Source organism: Bombus pascuorum, chromosome 9 (genome assembly GCF_905332965.1).
Source record: "Bombus pascuorum chromosome 9, iyBomPasc1.1, whole genome shotgun sequence".
Lineage (NCBI taxonomy): Eukaryota > Metazoa > Arthropoda > Insecta > Hymenoptera > Apidae > Bombus > Bombus pascuorum.
In genome coordinates, this window is record NC_083496.1 from 11,617,860 (window position 1) to 11,627,900 (window position 10,041).

The window sequence follows — 10,041 nt, forward strand, 5'->3', positions numbered from 1 at the left end:
AGTATATAACGTTATACGTTATAATGTAATACTATATAACGTTATACGTTATAGCGTAATACTATATAACGTTATACGTTATAAGCTAATAGTATATAAGGTTATTTGTTATAACGTAATAGTATATAACGTTATTCGTTATAACGTAATAGTATATTACGTTATACGATATAAGGTAATACTATATAACGTTATACGTTATAAGCTAATAATATATAACGTTATAAGTTATACCGTCATACTATATAACGTTATACGTTATAAGCTAATAGTATATAACGTTATTCGTTATAACGTAATAGTATATAACGTTATTCGTTATAACGTAATAGTATATTACGTTATACGATATAAGGTAATACTATACAACGTTATACGTTATAAGCTAATAGTATATAACGTCATACGTTATCGCGTAATACAATATAACGTTATACGTTATAAGCTAATAGTATATAACGTTATACGTTATAGCGTAATACTATATAACGTTATACGATATAAGCTAATAGTATATAACGTTATACGTTATACCGTAATACCATATAACGTTATACGTTATAAGCTATTAGTATATAACGTTATATGTTATACCGTAATACTATATAACGTTATACGTTATAAGCTATTAGTATATAACGTTATACATTATAACGTAATACTATATAACGTCAAACGTTATACCATATTACTATATAACGTTATACGTTATAAGCTAATAGTATATAACGTTATTCGTTATAACGTAATAGTATATAACGTTATTCATTATAACGTAATAGTATATAACGTCAAACGTTATAAGGTAATAGTATATAACGTTATACGTTATAACGTAATACTATATAACGTCAAACGTTATACCATATTACTATATAACGTTATACGTTATAAGCTAATAGTATATAACGTTATACGTTACAAGGTAATTCTATATATCGGTACACGTTATAAGCTAATAGTATATAACGTTATACGTTATAGCGTAATACTATATAACGTTATACGTTATAAGCTAATAGTATATAACGTTATACGTTATAAGGTAATACTATATAACGTTATACGTAATAGCGTAATACTATATAACGTTATACGTTATAAGCTAATAGTATATAACGTTATTCGTTATAGCGTAATACTATATAGCGTTATACGTTATAAACTAATAGTATATAACGTTATACGTTATACCGTAACACTATATAACGTCAAACGTTATAAGGTAATAGTATATAACGTTATACGTTATAAGGTAATAGTGTATAACGTATACGTTATAAGCTAATAGTATATAACGTTATACGTTATACCGTAATACTATATAACGTCAAACGTTATATGGTAATAGTATATAACGTTATACGTTATAAGGTAATAGAATATAACGTTATACGTTATAAGCTAGTATTATATAACGTTATACGTTATAGCGTAATACTATATAGCGTTATACGATATAAGGTATTAGTATATAACGTCAAACGTTATAAGGTAATAGTATATAAGGTTATACGTTATAAGGTAATACTATATAACGTTATACGTTATAGCGTAATACTATATAACGTTGTACGTTATAAGCTAATAGTATATAACGTTATACGTTATACCGTAATACTATATAACGTCAAACGTTATATGGTAATAGTATATAACGTTATACGTTATAAGGTAATAGTGTATAACGTTATTCGTTATAACGTAATAGTATATAACGTTATTCATTATAACGTAATAGTATATAACGTCAAACGTTATAAGGTAATAGTATATAACGTTATACGTTATAACGTAATACTATATAACGTCAAACGTTATACCATATTACTATATAACGTTATACGTTATAAGCTAATAGTATATAACGTTATACGTTACAAGGTAATTCTATATATCGGTACACGTTATAAGCTAATAGTATATAACGTTATACGTTATAGCTTAATACTATATAACGTTATACGTTATAAGCTAATAGTATATAACGTTATACGTTATAAGGTAATACTATATAACGTTATACGTAATAGCGTAATACTATATAACGTTATACGTTATAAGCTAATAGTATATAACGTTATTCGTTATAGCGTAATACTATATAGCGTTATACGTTATAAACTAATAGTATATAACGTTATACGTTATACCGTAACACTATATAACGTCAAACGTTATAAGGTAATATTATATAACGTTATACGTTATAAGGTAATAGTGTATAACGTATACGTTATAAGCTAATAGTATATAACGTTATACGTTATACCGTAATACTATATAACGTCAAAGGTTATAAGCTAATAGTAAATAACGTTATACGTTATAGCGTAATACTATATAACGTTATACGTTATAAGCTAATAGAATATAACGTTATACGTTATAAGCCAGTATTATATAACGTTATACGTTATAGCGTAATACTATATAGCGTTATACGATATAAGCTAATAGCATATAACTTTATACGTTATACCGTAATACTATATAACATCAAACGTTATAAGGTATTAGTATATAACGTCAAACGTTATAAGGTAATAGTATATAAGGTTATACGTTATAAGGTAATACTATATAACGTTATACGTTATAGCGTAATACTATATAACGTTATACGTTATAAGCTAATAGTATATAACGTTATACGTTATAAGCTAATAGTATATAACGTTATACGTTATACCGTAGTACTATATAACGTCAAACGTTATAAGGTAATAGTATATAACGTTATACGTTATAATGTAATACTATATAACGTTATACGTTATAAGGTAATAGTGTATAACGTTATACGTTATAAGCTAATAGTATCTAACGTTATACGTTATACCATAATACTATATAACGTCATACGTTATAAGGTAATGGTATATAACGTTATACGTTATAAGCTAATAGTATATAACGTTATACGTTATACGGTAATTCTATATAACGTTACACGTTATAAGCTAATAGTATATAACGTTATACGTTATAGCGTAATACTATATAACGTCAAACGTTATGAGGTAATAGTATATAACGTTATACGTTATAAGGTAATAGTGTATAACGTTATACGTTATAAGCTAATAGTATATAACGTTATACGTTATACCGTAATACTATATAACGTCAAACGTTATAACGGAATAGTATATAACATTATACGTTATAAGGTAATACTATATAACGTTATACGTTATAGCGTAATACTATATAACGTTATACGTTATAAGCTAATAGTATATAACGTTATTCGTTATAGCGTAATACTATATAACGTTATACGATATAAGCTAATAGCATATAACTTTATACGTTATACCGTAATACTATATAACATCAAACGTTATAAGGTATTAGTATATAACGTCAAACGTTATAAGGTAATAGTATATAAGGTTATACGTTATAAGGTAATACTATATAACGTTATACGTTATAGCGTAATACTATATAACGTTATACGTTATAAGCTAATATTATATAACGTTATACGTTATACCGTAATACTATATAACGTCAAACGTTATATGGTAATAGTATATAACGTTATACTTTATAAGGTAATAGTGTATAACGTTATACGTTATAAGGTAATAGTGTATAACGGTATACGTTATAAGCTAATAGTATCTAACGTTATACGTTATACCATAATACTATATAACGTCATACGTTATAAGGTAATGGTGTATAACGTTATACGTTATTAGCTAATAGTATATAACGTTATACGTTACAAGGTAATTCTATATATCGGTACACGTTATAAGCTAATAGTATATAACGTTATACGTTATATCGTAATACTATATAACGTTATACGTTATAAGCTAATAGTATCTAACGTTATTCGTTATAACGTAATAGTATATAACGTTATTCATTATAACGTAATAGTATATTACGTTATACGTTATAAGGTAATACCATATCGTTATATGTTATAAGCTAATAGTATATAACGTCATACGTTATAGCGTAATACTATATAACGTTATACGTTATAAGCTAATAGTATCTAACGTTATACGTTATACCATAATACTATATAACGTCAAACGTTATAAGGTAACAGTATATGACGTTATACGTTATAAGCTAATACTATATAACGTTATACGTTATAAGCTAATAGTATATAACGTTATTCGTTATTCCGTCAACTATATAACGTTATACGTTATAAGCTAATAATATATAACGTTATACGTTATACCGTAATACTATATAACGTCAAACGTTATAAGGTAATAGTATATAACGTTATACGTCATAACGTAATACTATATAACGTCAAACGTTATACTATATTACTATATAACGTTATACGTTATAAGCTAATGGTATATAACGTTATACACTATAAGGTAATAATAAATAACGTTCTACGTTACAACTAATATTATATAACGTTATACGTTATATGGTAATTCTATATAACGTTATACGTTATGAGCTAATAGTATATAACGTTATACGTTATAGCGTAATACTATATAACGTTATACGTTATAAGCTAATAGTATATAACGTTGTACGTTATAAGCTAAGAGTATATAACGTCATACGTTATAGCGTAATACAATATAACGTTATACGTTATAAGCTAATAGTATATAACGTTATTCGTTATAGCGTAATACTATATAGCGTTATACGTTATAAGCTAATAGTATATAACGTTATACGTTATACCGTCAACTATATAACGTTATACGTTATAAGCTAATAATATATAACATTATACGTTATTCCGTCATATTATATAACGTTATACGTTATAAGCTAATAGTATATAACGTTATTCGTTATAACGTAATACTATATAACGTTATACGATATAAGCTAATAGTATATAACGTTATACGTTATACCGTAATACCATATAACGTTATACGTTATAAGCTATTAGTATATAACGTTATATGTTATACCGTAATACTATATAACGTTATACGTTATAAGCTATTAGTGTATAACGTTACACATTATAACGTAATACTATATAACGTCAAACGTTATACCATATTACTATATAACGTTATACGTTATAAGCTAATAGTATATAACGTTATTCGTTATAACGTAATAGTATATAACGTTATTCATTATAACGTAATAGTATATAACGTCAAACGTTATAAGGTAATAGTATATAATGTTATACGTTATAACGTAATACTATATAACGTCAAACGTTATACCATATTACTATATAACGTTATACGTTATAAGCTAATAGTATATAACGTTATACGTTACAAGGTAATTCTATATATCGGTACACGTTATAAGCTAATAGTATATAACGTTATACGTTATAGCGTTATACTATATAACGTTATACGTTATAAGCTAATAGTATATAACGTTATACGTTATAAGGTAATACTATATAACGTTATACGTAATAGCGTAATACTATATAACGTTATACGTTATAAGCTAATAGTATATAACGTTATTCGTTATAGCGTAATACTATATAGCGTTATACGTTATAAACTAATAGTATATAACGTTATACGTTATACCGTAACACTATATAACGTCAAACGTTATAAGGTAATAGTATATAACGTTATACGTTATAAGGTAATAGTGTATAACGTATACGTTATAAGCTAATAGTATATAACGTTATACGTTATACCGTAATACTATATAACGTCAAACGTTATATGGTAATAGTATATAACGTTATACGTTATAAGGTAATAGAATATAACGTTATACGTTATAAGCTAGTATTATATAACGTTATACGTTATAGCGTAATACTATATAGCGTTATACGATATAAGCTAATAGCATATAACTTTATACGTTATACCGTAATACTATATAACATCAAACGTTATAAGGTATTAGTATATAACGTCAAACGTTATAAGGTAATAGTATATAAGGTTATACGTTATAAGGTCATACTATATAACGTTATACGTTATAGCGTAATACTATATAACGTTATACGTTATAAGCTAATAGTATATAACGTTATACGTTATACCGTAATACTATATAACGTCAAACGTTATAAGGTAATAGTATATAACGTTATACGTTATAACGTAATACTATATAACGTCAAACGTTATACCATATTACTATATAACGTTATACGTTATAAGCTAATAGTATATAACGTTATACGTTACAAGGTAATTCTATATATCGGTACACGTTATAAGCTAATAGTATATAACGTTATACGTTATAGCGTAATACTATATAACGTTATACGTTATAAGCTAATAGTATATAACGTTGTACGTTATAAGCTAAGAGTATATAACGTCATACGTTATAGCGTAATACAATATAACGTTATACGTTATAAGCTAATAGTATATAACGTTATTCGTTATAGCGTAATACTATATAGCGTTATACGTTATAAGCTAATAGTATATAACGTTATACGTTATACCGTCAACTATATAACGTTATACGTTATAAGCTAATAATATATAACGTTATACGTTATACCGTCATACTATATAACGTTATACGTTATAAGCTAATAGTATATAACGTTATTCGTTATAACGTAATACTATATAACGTTATACGATATAAGCTAATAGTATATAACGTTATACGTTATACCGTAATACCATATAACGTTATACGTTATAAGCTATTAGTATATAACGTTATATGTTATACCGTAATACTATATAACGTTATACGTTATAAGCTATTAGTATATAACGTTATACATTATAACGTAATACTATATAACGTCAAACGTTATACCATATTACTATATAACGTTATACGTTATAAGCTAATAGTATATAACGTTATTCGTTATAACGTAATAGTATATAACGTTATTCATTATAACGTAATAGTATATAACGTCAAACGTTATAAGGTAATAGTATATAACGTTATACGTTATAACGTAATACTATATAACGTCAAACGTTATACCATATTACTATATAACGTTATACGTTATAAGCTAATAGTATATAACGTTATACGTTACAAGGTAATTCTATATATCGGTACACGTTATAAGCTAATAGTATATAACGTTATACGTTATAGCGTAATACTATATAACGTTATACGTTATAAGCTAATAGTATATAACGTTATACGTTATAAGGTAATACTATATAACGTTATACGTTATAGCGTAATACTATATAACGTTATACGTTATAAGGTAATAGTATATAACGTTATTCGTTATAACGTAATACTATATAACGTCAAACGTTATACTATATTACTATATAACGTTATACGTTATAAGCTAATAGTATATAACGTTATACGTTATAGCGTAATACTATATAACGTTATACGTTATAAGCTAATAGTATATAACGTTATACGTTATACCGTAATACTATATAACGTCAAACGTTATAAGCTAATAGTATATAACGTTACACGTTATACCGTAATACTATATAACGTCAAACGTTATAAGGTAATAGTATATAACGTTATTCATTATAACGTAATAGTAATAACGTTATACGTTATAAGGTAGTACTATATAACGTTATACGTTATAGCGTAATACTATATAACGTTATACGTTATAAGCTAATAGTATATAACGTTATTCGTTATAGCGTAATACTATATAGCGTTATACGTTATAAGCTAATAGTATATAACGGTATATGTTATAACGTAATACTATATAACGTCAAACGTTATACCATATTACTATATAACGTTATACGTTATAAGCTAATGGTATATAACGTTATACACTATAAGGTAATAATAAAAAACGTTCTACGTTATAACGAATATTATATAACGTTATACGTTATATGGTAATTCTATATAACTCTATACGTTATAAGCTAATAGTATATAACGTTATACGTTATAAGGTAATTCTATATAACGTTATACGTTATATGCTAATAGTACATAACGTTATACGTTATAAGGTAATTCTATATAACGTTACAGGTTATAAGCTAATAGTATATAACGTTATACGTTATAGCGTAATACTAATAACGTCAAACGTTATAAGGTAATAGTATATAACGTTATACGTTATAAGGTAATAGTGTATAACGTTATACGTTATAAGCTAATAGTATCTATCGTTATACGTCATACCATAATACTATATAACGTCATACGTTATAAAGTAATGGTATATAACTTTATGCGTTATAAGCTAATAGTATATAACGTTATACGTTCTACCGTAATGCTGTATAACGTTACACGTTCTAAGATAATAGTATATACCATTATACGTTATAAGGTAATAGTATATAACGTTATACGTTATGCCATAATACTATATGACGTCATATGTTATAAGGTAATAGTATATAACGTTATACGTTATATTGTAATAGTATTTAACGTTATACGTCATAAGCTAATACTATATAACATTATACGTTATAAGTTAACAGTATATAACGTTATACATTATAACGTAATAGTATTTAACGTTATACGTTATAAGATAATACTATATAACGTTATACGTTATAACGTAATACTATATAACGTCAAACGTTATACCATATTACTATATAACGTTATACGTTATAAGCTAATAGTATATAACGTTATACGTTATATGGTAATTCTATATAACGTTATACGTTATAAGCTAATAGTATATAACGTTATACGTTATAGCGTAATACTATATAACGTTATACGTTATAAGCTAATAGTATATAACGTTATACGTTATACCGTAATACTATATAACGTCAAACGTTATAAGCTAATAGTATATAACGTTACACGTTATACCGTAATACTATATAACGTCAAACGTTATAAGGTAATAGTATATAACGTTATTCATTATAACGTAATAGTAATAACGTTATACGTTATAAGGTAGTACTATATAACGTTATACGTTATAGCGTAATACTATATAACGTTATACGTTATAAGCTAATAGTATATAACGTTATTCGTTATAGCGTAATACTATATAGCGTTATACGTTATAAGCTAATAGTATATAACGGTATACGTTATAACGTAATACTATATAACGTCAAACGTTATACCATATTACTATATAACGTTATACGTTATAAGCTAATGGTATATAACGTTATACACTATAAGGTAATAATAAAAAACGTTCTACGTTATAACGAATATTATATAACGTTATACGTTATATGGTAATTCTATATAACTCTATACGTTATAAGCTAATAGTATATAACGTTATACGTTATAAGGTAATTCTATATAACGTTATACGTTATATGCTAATAGTATATAACGTTATACGTTATAAGGTAATTCTATATAACGTTACAGGTTATAAGCTAATAGTATATAACGTTATACGTTATAGCGTAATACTATATAACGTTATACGTTAAAAGCTAATAGTATATAACGTTATACGATATAAGCTAATAGTATATAACGTTATACGTTACACCGTAATACTAATAACGTCAAACGTTATAAGGTAATAGTATATAACGTTATACGTTATGAGGTAATAGTGTATAACGTTATACGTTATAAGCTAATAGTATCTATCGTTATACGTCATACCATAATACTATATAACGTCATACGTTATAAAGTAATGGTATATAACTTTATGCGTTATAAGCTAATAGTATATAACGTTATACGTTATACCGTAATGCTGTATAACGTTACACGTTATAAGATAATAGTATATACCATTATACGTTATAAGGTAATAGTATATAACGTTATACGTTATGCCATAATACTATATGACGTCATATGTTATAAGGTAATAGTATATAACGTTATACGTTATAAGGTAATAGTGTATAACGTTATACGTTATAAGCTAATAGTATCTATCGTTATACGTCATACCATAATACTATATAACGTCATACGTTATAAAGTAATGGTATATAACTTTATGCGTTATAAGCTAATAGTATATAACGTTATACGTTATACCGTAATGCTGTATAACGTTACACGTTATAAGATAATTGTATATACCATTATACGTTATAAGGTAATAGTATATAACGTTATACGTTATGCCATAATACTATA